General features: G+C 46.2%; 1 pseudogene; it reads right to left on the minus strand.

Moving 5' to 3' along the window:
- Positions 1-906: 906 nt before the first annotated feature.
- Positions 907-22,589, minus strand: part of LOC143926415 (embryonic protein UVS.2-like) — a 45,628-nt pseudogene continuing 23,945 nt past the window's right edge.

A 22,589-nucleotide genomic window follows, 5' to 3' on the forward strand; every position in this document is an offset into this window, starting at 1 on the left:
ACTGAGATAGGCACTCTTTATCACATGGCGTGGAGTTGTCCCAAATTGGGCAACGGCAGGGGTCACCTTGAGCTACAGCAAGCAGGTCCAAGCAACAGAATCCATTGATCTTCTGCTTACCTTTAAAGTTCCTCTATGGCTCCTCTTCTATTTAGCAGAGACTATCTTCAAACATGCTGCCTGTAAAGGGTGGGTCACAGGTGGTGCAAGCTGAGTGGCTCACCCATGGGTGGCCTCAACAGTGTCACTCAGCTTGCATTAGTCTGCATCTTTCCTTTACAGCTTCCATAGACAGGGGGGAATGGGGGTTTTACCTGGACTAGCACATTGCACCCCTGGATGAGAACTCGCTCATTGCCAATGCTTACTAGCCCACAACATTGCAGTAAGTAAATGTATCACTGTTATGCAGGCACAATCACTGACCTTTCCATACAGGGACGCTGGAGAAATCAGCAACGACAGGGGAGTTCTCCACTCTTCTGTCACCATTCACCATAGGGAGCTATGCAATGAAAGCCTTTGTAAAGCTCTCAGCAAGGGCTTGTTCATGATAGCGGCTGTGAGGTGGTAATGCCACGCAGTTGAGTAGCATTTTTATCGCTTCCCCAACCTCACCCCCTTTGGGCCAGGGTTGTACACATGCTTTGCAGCTGTGGTAGGAATTATATGCTTTGTCGCTTTTGGTGGGCGTAGCACCCGCCAAACGTGACCCATTCAACCGGTCCCAGGGTTCAAAGGGTTAAAGCAGGCAGTGAGAAGGTGATACGATGCTACAACATCTCCTCACCGCCTGTCAAATGCTCTCTGAACAGCGATCCGAATGCAGACTGCTTTGCAAGGTTTGTGTGAATGAGCCCTAAAGGTTCTCTTTTGTCACATTTTAGGATTTTTTATTTCAGAACATCACATCATAAAAATGGGGTAAAGTTGGGCTCTGTTGTGTGCACCCTTACCAGTGCTGTATGACGCCTTGAACCCAGTGGCCACGATACTGTTGTCGCTGACTAGGGATGAGCTTCGTGTTCGAGTCGAACGTACGTTCGACTCGAACATTGGCTGTTCGGGCGTTCGGCGAATTCCGAACGTTTGGGCCGTTCGCGTCAAAATTCGAGTGGCGCGCGCGGACCACAATGCACTGCGGTGGCGCAGTGCATTGCTGGCTCATGATTGGCCAAGCATGCACTGTGACCCTGCATGCTTGGCCAATTGTAGCGCCAGCAGCGAGGAGAGCCATGATTGGCCACAGGCATCCTGCCTGTGGCCAATCATAGCTCAGGCTGTGTAGTGCACGCCCCACACTATATAAGGCCGACTTTGAGGCGGCCTCGTGTAGTGTGTTAGCATCTGAAGCAGTGGGTGTTCTGTGTACCTTCAACACAGTACACACCGATCGTTTTTGGCTGATTTCCTATCTTGCTGCTGTGTAGTGGTTGTTGTCTGTGCCCTGACCGCAGTATACACCACTATATTCACCTCACCTATATAGCTAGTGATCTAGCTTTAACCACTTAACAACTGCCCATTGCCGATTAACGGCTTCAGGGCGGTTGTTTAACTCTGAGAGGCCGTTAATTAACGGCCTCCCAGAATTCTGCTCTCACGCGCCCCCTGGGGCGCGCACTCAAGAGCATCCGTGACCGCCGGGTCCACAGGACCCGGCGCATCACGGATCACGGTAAACGGGCGCTTGTCGCAGCCGTTTACCACGTGATCGCTCCGTCAAATGACGGAGTGATCACTTGTAAACAAACCGGCGTCATGTTATGACGCCCGTTCCTCCCTCCCCTCTCTGTACCGATCGGTACAGCGGAGGGGAAAGAGATCGGTGTCAGCAGCGATGTGGGCTGCATCTGCAGTGCCCACATAGCTGCTCACCGAATTTAACCCCTCAATTCCCTGCCAATACTCTGCAATACCAGTGCATACTCTGCAGTACCCTGCCATTACTCTGCAGTACCCCGCCATTACTCTGCAGTACCCCCCAATACTCTGCAGTACCCCCCAATACTCTGCAGTACCCGTCATTACTCTGCAGTACCCCGCCATTACACTGCAGTGCAGTACCCTGCCATTACTCAGCAGTACCCTGCCATTACTCTGCAGTACCCCCCATTACTCTGCAGTACCCTGCCATTACTCTGCAGTACCCCCATTACTCTGCAGTACCCCCCAATAATCTGCAGTACCCCCCAATACTCTGCAGTACCCGCCATTACTCTGCAGTACCCCGCCATTACTCTGCAGTGCAGTACCCTGCCATTACTCTGCAGTACCCTGCCATTACTCTGCAGTACCCCCCATTACTCTGCAGTACCCTGCCATTACTCTGCAGTACCCCCATTACTCTGCAGTACCCCCCAATACTCTGCAGTACCCCCCAATACTCTGCAGTACCCGCCATTACTCTGCAGTACCCCGCCATTACTCTGCAGTGCAGTACCCTGCCATTACTCTGCAGTACCCTGCCATTACTCTGCAGTACCCCCCATTACTCTGCAGTAACCCCCATTACTCTGCAGTACCCTGCCATTACTCTGGAGTACCCCCCAATACTCTGCAGTACCCTGCTATTACTCTGTAGTACCCCGCCAATACCCCGCCAATACTCTGCAATACCCTGCCATAAATTGCCATACCCAGCCATACTCGGAGATACCCAGCCATACTCGGTGATACCCTGAAATACCCAGCCATAGACGCCCCCCACCCCTCACCGCCCTCCGGTGCTTCTACCAACTCGCCAGTACGATCAAAGCCAGAATCTTTTTTTTATTTTTTATTTCAGGCTTCCCAGCCTAGAGGTGAGATGTGGGGTCATATTGACCCCCAGATTTCACTGTAAAGAGGACCTGTCACCCCATATTCCTATTACAAGGGATGTTTACATTCCTTGTAATAGGAATAAAAGTGATCAAAAATATATTTTTGGGGAAAAAAATGTCAAACTAAAATAAATAAAGTAAAATGAACAATAAAAAAAAATAAAATTTTTTAAAGCACCCATGTCCCCATGTGCTCGCATGCAGAAGCAAACGCATGCGTAAGCCCCGCCCACATATGAAAACGGTGTTCAAACCACACATGTGAGGTATCGCCGAGAACGTTAGAGCGAGAGCAATAATTCTAGTCCTAGACCTCCTCTGCAACTCAAAACATGTAACCAGTAAAAAAAATTTTAAGCGTCGCCTATGGGGATTTTTTAAGTAGCGACGTTTGGCGCCATTCCACGGGCATGTGCAATTTTGAAGAGTGACATGTTTGATATCTATTTACTCAGCATAACTTCATCTTTCACTTTATGCAAACATTGGGCTAACTTTACTGTTTTTTTTGTTTGTTTTTTAAGCACAAAACTGTTTTTTCCCCCAAAAAACGCGTTTGAAAAATTGCTGTGCAAATACCGTGTGAGATAAAAATTTGCAACGACCACCATTGTATTCTCCAGGGTCTTTTGATATGCATATGCTGTGTGTGTGAAATAACCTGATAATATGACAATTTTGTGGAAAAAAAAAAAAAAAGGAAATAGGCCGTCAGTACTTCAGGTGTGATCAATTTTCAGATATTGGCACCATAGCTTGTGGACTCTATAACTTTTACAAAGACCAAATAATATCCACCAATTTGTACTTATTTTTACCAAAGATATGTAGTAGTATGAATTTTGGCCAAAATTTATGAAGAAAAAATTACTAATCTGCTAAATTTTATAACAGAAACGAAGAAAAATTCATTTTTTCACAGAATTTTCGGTCTTTTTTCTTTTATAGCACAAAAAATAAAAACTGAGAGGTGATTAAATACCACCAAAAGAAAGCTCTATTTGTGTGAAAAAAAAGACAAACATTTCCTATAGGTCCAGTGTTGCATGACTGAGTAATTGTCATTCAAAATGTGAGGGCACCGAAAGCTGAAAATTGGTCTGGTTATTAAGGGTGTTTAAGTGCCCAGTGGTCAAGTGGTTAATAATAGAGCTTGCAGTCAGTAGTGTTAGGAGATAGTGCGTGCTGTCTGCGTGCTCTGTACCCAGTACATACCGCTATAATATAGGGCAGGCCCCTACTTTCAAACATCCAACTTACAAACATCTCCTACTTGCAAACGCAAGGAGACAGCAGCAAGTGAGATGAAAAAAGATGGACGACAAAACAAATTATACAGGGGTGATAACCCTTCCCTATGTTTTCCAAAAAGCTTAAGAATAGTTTGTTTGACTGGAGCTACACTTTAAAAATGTACCGGTTGAAAATTACAAACAGATTCAACTTAACACAACAAACCTACACAGTCCCTGTCTTGTTTGCACCGCCTGTATACTGCTGTTCTGAGTATATAGGGCCTGGGGGCCACACGCATTTCCTTTTTTTAATATGGGTACGGGGTTCCCCTTAATATGCGTACAAGACCCAAATAGGCTGGTAATGGGCAGGGAGGGCTACCCATGCCATTTTTCTCAATGATTTTCAACCATATTGCAGGAACCAGATATAACATTAAAACCGCAAGCAGTTTTAAATGGTGTTATTTCCGTTTAATGTCATTTTGTGCAGGGACTGTTCCAAACACGGGAAACACGTGGCACTTCACAGGCATACTACAGACACCCCCCAGGCACCATATTTAAAGGAATATTTCACCTTTTTTTTTCACTTTAATCGTCATTAAAATCAGTGCTCCCGCTAAAACGGCAGTTTTTAAAACTTTTTTTTGCAGTGACCCATGTCCCCTGAGGCAGGAGGCAGGTCCCCAAACCCTTTTTAGGACACTATCTTGCATATTAGCCGTTAAAATTAGCACTTTCCATTTCGAACGTTCGAGTCCCATAGACTTCAATGGGGTTCGAACGTTCGTAACGAACGCAGGGGTCGTTCGCAAGTTCTGATGCGAACCGAACCGGGGGGTGTTCGGCTCATACCTATCGCTGACGAATTCAAGGAGCATTTTGTTGGTTGTAGAGACCATAGGGGGAAGCTGGCCGGCTCCACAGGCTCTGTCCAATAACACTGGGGAGGAGGTGGTGGGCCCATCGTAGATCCTCAGGTAATCAGAAGCACAGCGTGTCGAGTTCTGGACATCAAAGGTCTGGAATTGCAGGAAGACCTAGAGGAAAAAGGAGATGTCTGACTGTTAACCACTTGCCTACCGGGCACACAAATAGAGCTTTCTTTTGGTGATATTTAACCACTTCAAAACAGGGCATTTTCACCCCCTTCCTGCCCAGGCCAATTTTCAGTTTTTAGCACTGTCGCATTTTGAGTGACAGTTGCGTGGTCATGAAACACTGTATCCAAATAACATTTTTATAATTTTTTTCCCCCACAAATAGAACTTTCTTTTGGTGGTATCTGATCATCTGTGGTTTTTATTTTTTGCGCTGTAAACAAAAGAAGTGCGACAACTTTGAAAAAAAAAAACACAATATTTTTAACTTTTTGCTATAATAAATATCCCAATTAAAAAAACAAAACAAAAAAACAATTTTTTCCTCAGTTTAGGGCAATATGTTTTCTTCTACATATTTTTGGTATAAAAAAAAACCGCAATAAGCATAAATTGATTGTTTTTTTTGCGCAAAAGTTATTGTGTCTACAATATTGAGGATGGTTTTATGGCATTTTTATTATTATTTTTTTTTATTTACTAATAATGGCGGTGATCTGCAATTTTTATCGTGACTGTGACATTGCGACAGACATATCAGACACTTTTGACACCATTTTGGGACCACTGACAATTATACAGCGATCAGTGCTATAAAAATGCATTGATTACTGTATAAATGTCACTAGCAGTGAAGGGGTTAACACTAGGGGGCGATCAAGGGGTTAAATGTGTTATCTAGGAAGTGATTCTAACTGTAGGGGGGGGACTCACAAGGGGAGGAGACCGATTGGTGTTCCTCTGTACACGGAACACAGGATCGGTCTCCTCTCCCCTGACAGGACGTGGATGTGTGTGTAAACACACACATCCACGTCAGGGGTAGTGATGGACGAACTTCCGACGGGACGTTTCGCGAAAGCGAAATGCGAACGGACCCAAACGTTCGCGAAACCGAACGTTCGCCGCGGGCCCCATTGACTTCAATGGGAGGCGAACTTTGCAAACCTTCATGTCGAATTTGCGGCCACGTGGTAATTATTAGGGGGTAAAACGTAGTCCCACCATCTGGACAATGACATAATACATGTATGAGGTGAATTTGGGATCGATAACTACAAGCATTTTTATTTTATTTGGGAAATTGTTCTAACAATTCAGGACTATGGAGCTAATGAAGGCAATGGAGGAGAGGGAAGGTCAGGGACCAGGGTAGGCAAAGAAGAGGGTGCAGGAGATGATCACCAGCAGCGTGACATACCGGAATGACACATGCACCGTGATAGAGGCATCTGACAGCAGCACCGTAATACAGAGCACTGACAGCAGCACCGTGACATACAGCGCTGACAGCAGCACCGTGACATACAGCGCTGACAGCAGCACCGTGACATACAGCGCTGACAGCAGCACCGTGACATACAGCGCTGACAGCAGCACCGTGACATACAGCACTGACAGCAGCACCGTAAGCAGCCCCAGGAGGAAGTCAGCACAGCACAGGGATGGTGTGATCCCCTCATAATAAGAACCCCCAGGAGGAAGTCAGCACAGCACAGGGATAGTGTGATCCCTTCATAATAAGAACCCCCAGGAGGAAGTCAGCACAGCACAGGGATATCATAAGCAGCCCCAGTAGAAATATGACACCGCTCAACCTCTTCAAAGAGGAGGGTAGGGGCATATAGTACGGTGTGCTTTTTTGGGTCAAGGAAGTGAGCAGACTGTACGTCAGTCCCTATACCGCTGAAGGACTGCTGCAGTATAGGGCAGCGGTCAGCAGTGGTGCACGTCAACCCTATCTATTGTGGACCTATAGCGGTCCTTACAGAACAGCAGACTGTACCGCACTCAAGCCTATGTACCGTAGCACCCTATACCAAGTTACCAGTCCTTATAAGAACTTTTGTGGACCAAGCAGGTTGTGTATTAGTGTTTAGCAGACTGTACGTCAGTCCCTATACCGCTGAAGGACTGCTGCAGTATAGGGCAGCGGTCAGCAGTGGTGCACGTCAACCCTATCTATTGTGGACCGATAGCGGTCCTTACAGAACAGCAGACTGTACCGCACTCAAGCCTATGTACCGTAGCACCCTATACCAAGTTACCAGTCCTTATAAGAACTTTTGTGGACCAAGCAGGTTGTGTATTAGTGTTTAGCAGACTGTACGTCAGTCCCTATACCGCTGAAGGACTGCTGCAGTATAGGGCAGCGGTCAGCAGTGGTGCACGTCAACCCTATCTATTGTGGACCGATAGCGGTCCTTACAGAACAGCAGACTGTACCGCACTCAAGCCTATGTACCGTAGCACCCTATACCAAGTTACCAGTCCTTATAAGAACTTTTGTGGAACAAGCAGGTTGTGTGTTAGTGATTAGCAGACTGTACGTCAGTCCCTATACCGCTGAAGGACTGCTGCAGTATAGGGCAGCGGTCAGCAGTGGTGCACGTCAACCCTATCTATTGTGGACCGATAGCGGTCCTTACAGAACAGCAGACTGTACCGCACTCAAGCCTATGTACCGTAGCACCCTATACCAAGTTACCAGTCCTTATAAGAACTTTTGTGGAACAAGTGAGTTGTGAATGTTTAGCAGACTGCAGCAGAAGGGCAGCAGTCAAGTATAATATCCTTTCTATATTTGGAAGAAAGAATATTATACATGTACAAGCCTATTACTGTACCACTGATACCAGTCCTGAAAAGAACCTTTGTGGAACTAATAATAACAGCAAGTCTTTAAAATTACCCTCACTGCCTGACAACACTGCTTCCTTCCTGTCCCTATACAAATTGGCAAAAAAAGAGAACGATTAGTGGTTACTGGAACAGCTCTTTTGTGGACCTTGATAGTAACAGCTAATGATGATGATGATGATGATGATGATGAAAGACTAATCTGGCTGTCCCTGTAGCATACACCGTCCTTTCCCTTTCTCTAAACTAACAAAAGACACTCAGGCTGCTGCAAGAATCAGCAGCACAGCAAACCTATCAACACCTAACACCTATACCAGTCCTGAAAAGAACTTTTGTGTACCAAATAGCTAGTGGTTTATCTCTCCCTACTCCACACAGGAACCTGTCCCTATCGTAACAGAAGAAAGAATGTAAAATGGCCACCGGATCGGGTGTATTTATAGGTTAGGGGGAATGTCCAAGTGTCCATGTGCTGTCATGTCTCAATTGGCTGTCCTGTATCACATGATAAACGTGTCACCAAAGGTTAAAGTTCTTGTATACATTAAACACGTAAGTCCGCCGCGGCGAACGACGGAAAAAGGCGTTCGAACGTGCGGACCGCGAATGTCGGAAATTCGCCGCGAAACGACCGCCGGGCGAAACGTTCGTCCATCACTAGTCAGGGGAAAGGAGACCGTTCCAGCTCTGATACCGGGCAATCACGGGTGCCCGGCGGACATCGCCGCCGCCGCCAGGCACGCGCATGGGCTCCCGAGTGACGTGGCCCCCAGACAGCTGGGAAGCCCAGGACGTCATATGACGTCCGCCCCGGAATGGGAAATCCATCCTGCAGACGTCACCACTGTGTTTTTGTTTGTTTTTTGCTAAACAAACGAAAAAAAAGACCAAAAACATTTTTCTGTCTGTTATAAAATTTTGCAAACGGGTCATATTTCTCACAGACAGGTGTACGCTGATGAGGTAGCACTAATAGGAGGCACTGAAGGGCACTGATGTGCAGCACTAATAGGGGGCACTGAAGGGCACTGTTGGGACTGCATTCATACCTCCCCACATTTTGAGATGGGAATGAGGGTCACCTACTAACAAATGTATGTAGGCATAGGACACGCCCCCTGCCACACCCTCTTAAAGGAGAATTAACCAAAAAAAGGTTAATTAAATCCACAAGGACTTTTCCCTGATTTTGGCTTTTAAAATGTACAAATGCAGCAATTATATACATACAACTACCGTATTTATCGGCGTATAAAACGCACTTTTTCCCCCTTAAAAACAGGGGAAAATCGTGGGTGCGTGTTATATGCCGATTATTATATTATTATATTATATTATTATTATTATTATATGACGTGAGCGGCTTTCAGCCGTTCTCGGCAGCTTTCGGCCGGTCTTGGCAGCTTTCGCCCGCTCTCGGCCGTTCTCGGTGGCCGAGAGTGGCTGAAAGCCGCCGAAAGCAGGACATCTGGCTCTGTATCTCCGCAGCGCCATTTTTAAATGGCAAAGCTGAAAATTACACTGACAAGGCTGCATGATAAGGCTGCAAATGACACTGACAAGGCTGCAGATGGACACTGATAAGGCTGCATTGATGGGCATTTAAATGTAAGTTATTTTCCTTAAACTTCCCTCCTAAACTTGGGGTGCATGTCACACGCCGGAGCGTGTTATATGCCGATAAATATAGTATATAGATTAGGGCAAAATGAGGGACAAATGAGGAGGAAAGAGGGACAGAAGGACAGAAGAACATTGCTCCAAATCAGGGAAAGTTGGGAGCTATGCTGCACTGATCATAAGGACTCTGATGATCAGTGCCCTGATTATCAGTGTAGATGTCCCCTATCACACTTGCCGGCTCTCTCCTCACAATGTGGCAGTGCAGGGAAAGGGATGCCGATAAGTGGCAAGTGTGTTTACATTGTGATCAGCTGTGATTGGACATGATCACATGGTAAAGAGTCACTGTGATTGGCTCCTTACCCCGATCTGTGATCTTCTGTGTCTGAAGGACACAGAGCATGCCAGGTGTGTGCCGCGGCAGGCACGAGGGGCAGTTCTGGGAGGATATCAGTAGATGCCCTCCCAGAACTGGACAACCGTGCTGTAGCCGTCATTCGCCTATAGCGTGGTGGGCAAGTGGTTAAAGTGGAACTTAACTGTATCTGAGCTCCACAAACTGAAAACGCTATTTCATTCATTTTTAATATTTACAGAAAACTTGCCCATCCATCTTTGCGTGATTTATTTTGTTGAGAAATCCCTAAAAAAAACACCCCCTTAGTATTTCTAGCTGTGGCAATCTTGAGTAAGGGCAGATGACTCATATAGCATTTACTTCCTGGAATCCATCTGCCCTTAGCTCAGGCATGCAGGAAGGAGGGTGTGCTTAGCTGGGAAAGCCCCTCCTCCAGGTGAAAGAAAAATAAATGCCCATGAAGACTCCTGGGATGTATGACATCATTTTGGACTAGGCCAGAAACCAGGAAGCAACTGAAGAAACGCAAAAAGAAAAATTCATAATAGGTAATTATAATATTCCTTCCTATCTGTTTAGTAATGCTAGCAGCAAAAGGATGAAAAATAGTTAATGCTGATTAAGGGGCGGATCACACCATGAATCTCACAGGGACGATTCATTGGAATGGGTGCCAGACCGCACCAAACGTAGGACATGCACTACTTTAGAAAATACACAGCAACCAGATTGCATTACTGTACAACACAACCCAGTGCAGACAAACGCACTGCACTTGCAAGTTGCGTTTGGGGTGTCATTAACCTAACACTGACACCTGTTGCAGATGGTAACTGCAGTGCGTTGTGAACGCGGTGTGGGAAACGCACACGGAATGCAGGTTTCCCGCACCACGTTCTGCTGTGAACTGACCCTGAATGAGTTTAGTTCACTTTAAGTAATAACTTTTTAACCCTTTGATACACTGAATTGTGGCCTTACCTGGTTTGATGGAACACGAATGAGCCACAAGCAGCTGCTGGCAGTGGGATAATTATTGGGGTAGTTGGAAGATGTTAGGGATCCTGAAGGATCGGAGAGCAATGTTCGGCAGAGACCTATAAAAGTTACATGGTTAGAAATTCAAAGTGGTTGTCAGTATAAAAAGCAAGACAGAGCAGTACATCAGCAACAGCAAGAATCAGGCCATTCACATACAGAGGTACGATCAGATTTTTTTTTCTTATGCTCCGGGTTCACTCATGGTATATTTAATTGAAAAATAGTGACCCTGATTTGTAAAGCTCTATGAATTCCAAGTTCTTACCGCAATCATATAACTTACCGCAATCATATAACTTGTTAATTTTGGCAACATCCAAGTTGCTGAGTCCATAGCGCTGTCCGATGGCGATAGAGGCATTTGGTTTCGGGACAATGGTGGCAGAGATGCCATCCGCGGAGAAAGCAGACCTAGAAACAAATACAATTATATATTTTACACACACTCTTCCATTATCATGGCTTTAGCTAAAAAGGGGGTCCTATAGGTAAAAGAAAAGCTTTTCAGGTGCCTCCGGCTTCTCTTCCTCTTTATACAAAAATTAGGAGTTGTAATCCTTGACTTTCTCTGCAGCACCCCCTGCAGGTGAAAACAGGTATTATGGTGCAAACTTTGCACTATAAAGTCAGTAACATTAGGATGACACTATACAATATCCTCATACTCCTATAATAATCCATACACAGCGCTGGAATCTATTTTTCATGAAATAGTTTCATACTGTGTTTTTCTGCCTCCTTGTAAAGTATTTTGGCAAGCCTTCTCACTTCTGTTTGGAACGAGCAGTGTATGTTAGTTGCAGTCATGTGGACTGTTCTGTGTTCTCTTATAGTCCATAGCCCATTTGGGAGCAAGCAAGAGAAGGTGGCTACATTCCTAAATACCGTAGAACCATTGAGAACCAACCTTGTCATCCTCAGGAAGTCAGATGATGACACCAAAAAAAAGATTTGGAGCAGGCTGAGAGCAATAGAATGGCGTTAAGAACACATACTTGAATAGAATTGTTCTTTAAACCCTTATGCCCCGTGCACACGATCGGAAATTCCATCAGCAAAAGTCCGTTGTGAGGTTTTGGTCGGAAGTATGCTCGATCTGACTTTTGGTGTCGGAATTCCAGCAGAAAAAGATTGAGAGCATGTTCTCTTTTTTTCTGAAGGAAAAAGTTCAGATCAAAAATGTACCAATTCCAACATGCAGAATTCCTACACATGCTCGAAAACAATGCAATGCATGCTCTGAAGCATTGAACTTCATTTTCTCGGCTTGTCGTAGTGTTGTACGTCAGCGCGTTCTTGGCGGTCGAAAGTTCAGATAACTTGTGTGACCGTGTGTATGCAAGCCAAGCTTGAGCGGAATACCAGTGGAAAAACTATCCATGTATTTTGCAACGAAAACTTTGATCGTGTGTACGCAGCATTAGAGTTGGCGCCTCCCAACCCTTTAAGAGTTTTAGGATGCTGGGAGGTGAGGCGAGGTTTATGGTCATGTGCTGTCATGACTGCAGGGTACCATGGATCCAGGTGGGTCCATAGGACCCAGGAGGCACTTTAAGAGGTGTGGCAACTGGGGCGCAATTCCTGAGGACCCCTCCCTCTAGCATGCAGTGTCATCTTTGCATCATGAGCTGCTCCCCTGTCCTGCCCCGCTCCACTCTGCTCCCCAGCAGTACAAGTTGTACTGCTGGGGAGCGGGGCGGGGGGTGGAGCAGCAAAGGCTTCAATAGTAGGAGCACCCGCCGCCACTGCAGAGCTGCTGTCGCCACATGTTGCATCACTGTGCCAGGATCTGAGCTTAGTTGGTCAGTGGCGGTGAAGAGGAAAGGAGGAGCTTTCATGGTGCCGCGCAATTCATATTCCTTTGAGCTGAGTGGATCTTTTTGGGCGTGTCTCTTTGCTGGAGGGGGCATCTCTCTTTGCTGGAGGGGGCATCTCTCTTTGCTGGAGGGGGCATCTCTTTGCTGGAGGGGGCATGTCTCTTTGCTGGAGGGGGCATGTCTCTTTGCTGGAGGGGGGATCTCTCTTTGCTGGAGGGAGCATGTCTCTTTGCTGGAGCGGTCATGTCTCTTTGCTGGATTGAGCATGTCTCTTTGCTGGAGGGGGTATGTCTCTTTGCTGGAGGGGGTATGTCTCTTTGCTGGATTGGGCATATCTCTTTGCTGGATTGAGCATGTCTCTTTGCTGGAGGGGGTATGTCTCTTTGCTGAATATATGGGGATGTCTCTTTTCTGGATTGGGCTGTCCCTTTACTATTTGGGGATATCTCTTTAAATTATGGAAATGTCTCTTTGCTGGATGGGTGTAATTTTTTTTGGGGGGGGGCAGCATTTCATTCTTGGACCAAGGCAGCATGATGTCTTGGGCCAGCCCTGCATGGCAGTCACATGATCGGAAACCTCCTGATCACAAGCAGCGATTGTGAGCTTTCCGTTAGCCACTGGTAACTGTGCTGGGAGTGGCAGGGCACCCGCTCTTGGCACAGCTGTGTACCGCCAATTCACACAAATATGTGGCCCCTCAGCACCAGGGCCCACCTGCCAAGAGGCGGCATACTTGCATGCGGCCGGCGCCAAAGGGATTTAACCAGAGTTTGGTGATGTATTAATCCTGAATCACATAAGGAATGCTAATATGTGCCTAAACAGACTCCATCACATTGTACAATTGGAGCTATAAATGACAGTGTCTGACAGCCCACCGTCCCAGCTATGTATAATGACTTAAGCAGCCCATAGAATATGACACATGCACATGGGTGGAAGGAAAGAAAATTGCTCAATTCCCCCATCAACACTGACAAACCTGTCCCCACAGTGCTATTGTGTTCGGCCGGCGGGGAGAGTGGGGAGCCTTCCCCACTGACAGAATACAATCATCACTACTGGCTGTTACTGTATCGCTGCCAGCAGTGCAAAAAAAAAAATCTGACAGGCTGGTTGTACTGAAGTTGATTGATGGACTGACTTTAGTACAACCAGCCTGCCCATAAATGGATCGAATCTCATCTGGTATTGCTGAACCGGCAGAGATTCGACCCATCTATGGCCGGTTTTAGCCGCACTCCATTGCTGCTGCGGCATCCCCCGATCTAAATTCTGGTGTCGGAGCTTAATGAGATGGATGATCACATACCTCCTATCTGACAGTTTTGGGGCCTAGTGATTTGCTAGGTAGTGTCAGATGGGGGAGGTCAGTTGCCCCCCCCCCATACCCTAAAGACCTGCTGTGTTAATAATGGTTCCAGTAGTGGGAGGAGGATGTGGCTGGGTAAGTATACGTGCTTGCTGAGATGAGCTGTCTGTAGACACGGTCACTTTGCCATGAACTTGTAACCACGTTTGTCAAGCCTTGTTTGCCATAAACCCACTGGGGGTGATTTACTAAAACTGGAGCACTCAGAATCTGGTTCAGCTGTGCCGGGTAGCCAATCAGCTTCTAACTTCAGCTTGTTCAGCTAAGCTTTCATACATTTTGAAGGGGGGGGGGCACAGTTTGGCATGTTTGCCCTGGGCTCTAGATGACCTTGTCCCAGCACTGGTGACAAGGGTGCTGCCGCTGCCATTGCGGGTGAGGGAACCTGGCAGTGTAGCCTTATGGCTTAATGCCAGAAAAACCTACTGAGCATGTGCAAGGCTCCGCTCCTTTCTCCTACTTGCCCGGCGACCAGGGGAAGGAGGAGGGAGCCGAGCGGTGACATCAGCAACTGCGCCCGAGACTCCTGAAAGTGGGAACAGGATACTTGAAAATAGACAGGTATCCGTTTCCCCCTGTGGCACCGAAGGGGGGAAGGAGAAAAATTTGCGTAAGTTGCACTTTTGAGTGGAACTCCACTTTAATATGGTGCTGCTTATCTCCTAGGAAAATACTTATCCACTGCCACTCCCCAAATTCCCTCTTCCAACACAAATCCCCTCCCCACCAATCTCCTTGCGGCACCCCTCCTCACCTCACATGATACCACAGTGCCCAGGGCAGCCGTCCCTCCTGCCCACCCCTTGTCCCGACCCTGATTGTCTCCATAGGACAGGAAGTGTGTCACTGGCAGGATCACCAGGTGAAAATAAAGGAATAATCCTGAAAAAAAGAAAATGCACCTGATGACTGGTAATCTGCAATATATTAAGTTTTTGGTCTAAATAAACTTTAAGGTGCCTGTTGGAGCTCATTCACTGAGCTGTTGGAGCTCAGTGAATCAGGATCAGTGAATGTTCCCACTTTTATAGATTTGACTGTGCCACCTACGAGGATATTGCACCAGTTTAATAAAACTGTGTTTCTGGGCAATGCAAAGTGGCAAGTGAAAGTTGTTTGATATTTTTATGAAATGCAACCATACCTTGGATAATGCATGACGGAGCCGTAGTCGTATTCTATGCCTTGATTCAATGTGTCGAACTTCTGAAAATTGTTCTCGTATCCTGAAGAAGACAAAATTTTCAGCAGCAATATTATATAGCAATTCAATTCTAATAAAAGGAAACCTTCACAGAGATATGGGCTGGCTTTCATTGCTTACATCCTAAAAATGGATGAGCACTGCACTGCACCCCAATCCCACCCAGTTGTGTGGAAATAGCGAATGAATATTCAATATTGTCACACTGATCCTCCTCCCGGCTAATCAGAAAGCCTCTATTGGACAGGGAGTCTTATGACTCCCTGGCCAATCGTATCTCAGGACACACTTCCTGTTTCTGTGCGGCCGGGAGGAGGATGTCCCATAGTTTGCTTGCCAGAGCGCCCCCCGCTCTTCCTTCCCCCTGCATAAGGTGAGATAGCATGGCACATTCTCTGTGTTCCCCCGAGGCTGGGGGTCGGGTGATCGCTGCAGTTTGTGAGCCATGGTGGGGGGTGGCTGGGTGGTGGGCTATCGCTGCCATTTTGCTCCCACAGCAGGGTCGGGGGAGGAGTGTGTGATGTTAGCTTATCACTGACGCTTGTCTCCTGTGGGGGGGGGGGGGGGTGATAGTCATTATTCGGCTCTCGGGGGTGTGGTGGGGTACTGATGTTGGTTTGTGCTGGCCCCCTGAAATTATGAGCACCAGCCGCCACTGGTAATACTTCTGTTTAGGGCATGTGCCCAGGGATGAATGCCTGGAATGCAGATTGCTTCCATTGTGGGCATTCATTCCTGGGCACATACTGCCCCAAACGTACATATTGCTAGGCGCATCGTCCAGCAGCAGCCAGGCTGGACAATGCACCTATGCCCTCTGCCCATGTACAAACAGCTATGGAAATGTTTTTAATGATACATCCCTTAGTGCAGAGTAGACAACCAGGAACTCCATTTCCCATAAGGCCTTGCAAGGCTGGCAGTTACAATTACTCCCAGAGGCATGATGGGACTTGTAGTTCTGCAACAGCTGGAGGGCCCCAGGTTGCCTACCCCTGCCTGATGTTGCTGTATATGATATCGATGTAGTCATCGCGGTCGCTCCTGCTCTGCTCGTGGAAGAATCCCAGAGCGTGGTTCAGCTCATGTTCGATGGAGCCTTGGACCATGCAGCTGCTCGACACCAATACTATTTGACTTCCTCCTTGCATACCAATATAGGACCAACATCTGTGGGGAACAGGAGAAACCCATGTTATTATGTCATCACAAAGGGTAATGCGCCGAGTGCTGCAACCAGTAGCCGATCACATTTAAGTGTAGGGAACGGTGTATGCCAGGGCTGCTGCAGCCATGATCCCCCATCTTCTCTGTGACAATGAAGCAGGAAGCGACAAGGATTGGCGGTCCTGGCCGGTACAGTCAAGGAAGCATCTGATCAAACACGATCATTGCTTGATCAGATGCTTTAAATGGACAGGGAGACAGCAGGGGTCTACTAGGCCCCTGCTGTCTCCCTAAAAAGTACTGTACCTGTGCCCCCCCCCCCGTGCTTGCATTCAAATGCAAAAGTTCATAGGTTTGGCACCCATATGTAAATGGTGATTGCACCACACAATGGAGTTATCACCATGAACTTTGGTGTGACAGTGTCAGCCCTTCCTTCTCTGAGATGGACACTTAGCTGTCAGCTAATTGCCAGCTGTTATCTGTCTACAGTTACTCAGCTGTTGATGATCCTGCTCGTCAGTCCTGCCTACTTAAGCCATCCAGTCCAGAGGTTCTCTGCCTTCGCCTTGGTCAACATCACAGAAACTATCTCCTGCGATCCTGTTGAAGACTTGCTTTGCTGACACCCCTTCTGGCTCCAGATCCTGCTTGCTGTTCCACTACTTTGATCCCTGACTTCTGGCTTGGCTGACTATCCTTTCCAGTTACTGAACTTTGGCTATGTTTTGACTACGTTTGTTCTTTTTACTTTTATTATTAAACAAGTGTGATTTAACTGTACTTCTGTCTCAGCCTGATTTCATGGATTCTGACAGACAGCAATAATTCTACACCAGGGCTCACATTTAACTGATAACCTGTAAAGGCTTTTAAAGTGGATTGTTGAAGGTTTTCCAATGCATTTTACCTATGCAGGGAGTATATACTGGGAGTGCAGCTCCTGATAACATGTAAAGGCTTTTAAAGTGGTTCTAAAAGCAAAAGGTTTTTTAACGTAATGCATTTTACCTATGCATTAGGGTTAAAAACCTTCTGAGTGCACCTACCCCCTAATACTTACCTAAACCCAATCTTAATCCAGCTTTGTGCACAAGAGCAGCGGCTTTACTGTGTCTCTCTTCCCTCATTGGCTTACGTAGAGGCAGGAACCATTGGCTCTTGCTGCTGTCAATCACATTCAGCGAGCCAATGAGGAGAGAGCCGGGGGCGGGGCTGAGCCATGCTCCATATGTGAATGGACAATGTCCATTTACAGGAGCGTGTTTTGGTAGCCAGCCTGCTCGGGTGCCTCCATAGCAAGAGGCTTGCTATTGGGGGCACTCGATAGGGAGGAGGGGCCAGGACCACCAGCAGGGGACCCAAAAAGAATAGGGCCTGCTCTGTGCAAAACTATTACAAAGAGCAGGTAAATTTAACATGTTTATTTATAAAAAAAAGTTAATGATCGTTTTAAAGCATCACCTATAGACAAATTTAAGCACAGTAGTTTGTCACCAATTCACGAGCAACATGAAATTTTAGATCTTGAAGTGTTGGGGATCTATTTACTTGGCACAATCTCATATTTTACATCTTACGAAAAAAATAGATATTATATTATTGTGTTTGAGTGCAGTAAAATGCATTTAAGTGTATTTTTCCAAATTTGATAAATGTCTGTGCAACTATCATAACAGGGTTGCACTGAAACCATTTTTTTACCGGTGAGTCCGAGTACTGATACTTTCCATCAAGTACTCGTCGATACCGAGTACCGATAAATACAAAAAAAATTGGTGCAAATCACACTGCAAAGAATCACATGCAATTGCCCCCTGTGTGTGTATAGAAAGGGATGAAAGTGCCATCTAGTGGGCAGTTTAAAAAAAGTTAAAAGTTACAGTACATATCCGGACACATGCAAAATAATACATAGGTGTCCCGCTCCGCCGATGATAGCAAATCAGGGCCGATAGAGGTGCTCACAGGGTTGGAGGAGAAGTTTCGGGACACCATGGTTAGAGGGCAAAAGTGATGTCAGCTTGGAAGCGGACCGCCTATGCATCTTCTCCAGCCCTGCGAGGACCAGTGGCCTCGAATTGTTACCATCGGAGGACCGGGACACCTATGTACATTATTTTGCATGTGTCCAGATATGTACTGTGAGTTCTAACATTTGTTTAAACTGCCCACTAGATGGCACTTTAATCTATTTCTATATACACACACACAGGAACGGTGGGGGGAAATCCCCATTCCTGTTTAATTTGCATGCGATTCCCCCATTTCATCAGTGCGATGTGCGCCCATTCATTTTTTATTGATGCAAAGTATTGGTTTCTGTATTTTTTTCATGAAAAAGTGATAAATGGCTGCGCAACTAGCGTAACTATTAGGGTTGTTGCACTGATACCGTTTTTTTACCAGAGGGTACGAGGACTGATACTTTCAGTCAAGTGCTCACCGATACTGAGTACAGATATTTTGTGATGTGATTTGGGTTAATACAAAAAAATTGGTACAAAACACACTGCAAAGAATCGCACGCGATTCCCCCATTTCTGTGTGTGCATATGGAAAGGCATTAAAGTGCCATCTAGTGGGATGTGTATATAGAAAGGGATTAAAGTGCCATCTAGTGGGCAGTTACATAGGTGAGGTTGAAAAAAGACACAAGTCCAACCCCTGTGTGTGATTATATGTCAGTATTACATTGTATATCCCTGTATGTTGCGGTCGTTCAGGTGCTTATCTAATATTTTGTTAAATCTATCAATGCCCCCCTGCTGAGACCACCGCCTGTGGAAGGGAATTCCACATGCTTGCCACTCTTACAGTAAAGAACCCTCTACGTGGTTTAAGTTTAAACCTCTTTTCTTCTAATTTTAATGGGTGGCCACGTGTCTTGTTAAACTCCTTTCCGCAAAAAAGTTTTATCTCTATTGTGGGGTCACCAGTACGGTATTAGTATACTGAAATCATATCCCCTCTCAAGCGTCTCTTCTCCAGAGAGAATAAGTTCAGGGCTCGCAACCTTTCCTCATAACTAATATCCCCCAGACCCTTTATCAGCTTTGTTGCCCTTCATTGTACTCGCTCCATTTCCAGTACATCCTTCCTGAGGACTGGTGCCCAGAACTGGACAGCATACTCCAGGTGCGGCCGGACCAGAGTTTTCGTAGAGCGGGAGAATTACCATTTTATCTCTGGAGTTAATCCCCTTTTTAATGCCAATATTTTGTTTGCTTTGTTAGCAGCAGCTTTGCATTGCATGCCACAACTGTCCTGCATCCACATGCAGTGCACGTGGTTGCGGCACGGTGGGGGTGGCATTTTAAGGGTTGACACAGGCAGCAGGCACCACCACCTGTCAAATGCACAGCAGGAGCCACACATGTGAACGAGACCTTAGAAAAGGGTCTCGACAGAAACAAAACTCTTGGATAAATAAGCCTAAGGCTGGGTTCACACTGCTGCGGGGGGAGATCCGGATGTGATTCGCACTGCACTGCAGTGCAAATCACATCCGATCTCCGTAGCGATGCGAGTTCAGCCATACAGATAGTATGGCTGAATTCGCATCGCTCCCGCAGCAAACTCGCACGGGACCCTTTTTTTGGTCCGCAGCAGAATCGGATCGCATGGGTGTTCACACCATGCGATCCGATTCCTGTGCGAGTGTGCAGATCGCACTGCGATATGCGGACGGATCTGGGGGTGTCATTAACATATCATTGACACTCCCAGCCGTCCGCATAGGGCAGTGTGAACTGCCGGCGGGAATCATGCGATGCGGGAAAACGCCGCGGATTCGCGGCATTCCCGCATCGCTATAGTGTGAACCTGGCCTAAAGGTCACTATGAAGACAGTTTTCTGTGCCAGAGGCTGTCTGCAACTTGACCTCAAGCTCTGGTAAGACTTTCAAGAGACTTTCAAGACTTTCAAGAGAACAGAGATAGAAGTGGAGGAGCAGAGCCATGCCAATTCCAGGAGATCTCCATTGAATATGGCTGCGATGGTTTCAAGCAAGTAAAATTGAAATTTTTTGTCAGCTGCATAAAAACAATTACTTGGAGAAGAATTTTTCACATACCCGGCGGCGTCTTCAATCTGCACATAGTCTGATTCCGTGGACTGTGGGATGAAGCGCACGCAGGTGAGAGTTGCAAATTCTTGCATGGCGCCAAGGAACATTGCGATATCAGAGGAACCTGTGGAACCAGAAGACCCCCTTTGTTAGGCGCGTCTTGTGAAATAATCCTGGCGTTGCCTTTTCCCACAACCCTCCTTATATACACGGAATCAGCCATATTCATCTCATCCCAGTGGTTAATGGGAGGCCAGCTGAATGGGGTGATTGCAAATGGATCGTTTGCTCCCTCTAGTGGCTGATCATCAATTATCTATTTAATCAATGCAATCAAAAATATGGAAGGGAAAGCATGTAAAAATGTGAAACTAACATGAAAAAAATAGGTTTTGACTGTAAACAATGAAAGAATAAATCAAAGTATGTACTGAACTGCAAAGAGTCTTGTGACCCTTTTTTGTCGCAGTTATGTTCCACTTGTTATTGCTTTATTTTGCAAAACAGCTCTAGGTACTAGTCTATGGAATATTTTCTGTATTGTATTATACTTGCCCACTCTCTCTTGTAACATCGATCACTTTGTAGTTTGGCATGGCCTGGCAGATGATGGCGCTATAAACATCCATTATTATTATTATGTAAAAGTAATCAACTATGCGCTAGGGGAGGCGGTATGCTATTGCTAAGCCAAAGCTGCCACTGAAATAAGTAGTACAACAGGCTAAACTGCAGAGTACAAGATCCTGAAGAGAAGGAAGTGATGAGTGCATGTCTATTAGATTGTAAGCTCCCAGGAGCAGGGCCCTCCTAACGCTCTTCTATTGAATTGTATTGTTGCTGTATTGTCTCCTTATATTGTAAAGCGCTTCGAAAACTGTTGGCACTATATAAATCCTATATTATAATAATAATGTTGTTTGAGCTGCAGAGAGTCTTGTGACCACCTTCATACGGTATACCAACCTTTTTGTTACAGCTATTTTCCACTTGTTATTGCCTTTTCTTTTTTTTTTTTTCTTTTTTTTTTAACAGCTCTATGTAATAGCCTATGGAACATTTTCTGTATTATTTGGAATTTATATAGCGCCAACAGTTTTCCCAGCGCTTTACAATATAAAGGGAGCAGTGGTGACTGGGGTGTTTTTTTTTGGGGGGGGGGGGGGGTGGCGGCAAACAACCACCCATCTGTCCTTTCAGCCAATTGGGTGACTGGTGTCAAAACCAGCTTCCTGGTTGGCAGGGAGGAGAATCAGTGTTATGCCCTGTACACACGGTCGGACTTTGTCGGATCGTGTTGTCAGAAATTCCGATCGTGTGTGGGCTCCGCCTGACTTTTTCCGTCTGAAATTCGGACACACAAAGTTTGAGATCTGGATCTAAAATTTTCTAACAACAAAATGCGATTGTTTAAATTCCGATCGTGTGTAGACAATTCTGACGCACAAGGTGCCACGCATGCTCAGAATAAATTACAAGACGAAAGCTATTGACTACTGGCCTCTTTATAGTCCCGTCATGCGTGATATACGTCACCTCGTTCTGAACGATCGGACTTTCCGACAACTTTGTGAGACCGTGTGTATGCAAGACAAATTTGGGCCAAAATCAGTCGGAAAAAAATCAGACGGATTTTGTCATTGGAATGTCCGACTGTGTGTACAGGGCATAACACAGTGAATATTCATTCGCTGTTGTAACACGTAACACACCTGGGTGGGATCGGAGCGCACCCTCTGCGACCCGAGCCCACTAGGGTGACCACATTTCCAAACTGCCATTCAGGGACACCCCCCCCCCCCCCCCCCGCACCCACACCCGCCCCAAAAAAAATGTTTTTTGATACTTTTTTTGCCAATTTCTTTGTAAAAAGTACAAAATATTGCTTTTTTTCAAAATTGTCACTCTTTTTTTTGTTTATAGCGTAAAAAATAAAAACCGCAGAGGCAATCAAATACCACTAAAAGAAAGCTTTATTTGTGGGAAAAAAAGGATGTCGTATGTAAAATAGCGCCTGCATAGCGCCTGTAAAGAGCCGTTCCTGTCCGGAGGGCTTTCACACTGGAGCGGTACGCTTGCAGGATGTTAAAAAACAAGCTGCATCTTTGGAGCGGCGTATACACCGCTC

This window comes from Lithobates pipiens, unplaced genomic scaffold (genome assembly GCF_037356315.1).
Source record: "Lithobates pipiens isolate NorthernLeopardFrog02 unplaced genomic scaffold, aLitPip1_a1.2 Scaffold_10, whole genome shotgun sequence".
NCBI classification, from domain to species: Eukaryota; Metazoa; Chordata; class Amphibia; order Anura; family Ranidae; genus Lithobates; species Lithobates pipiens.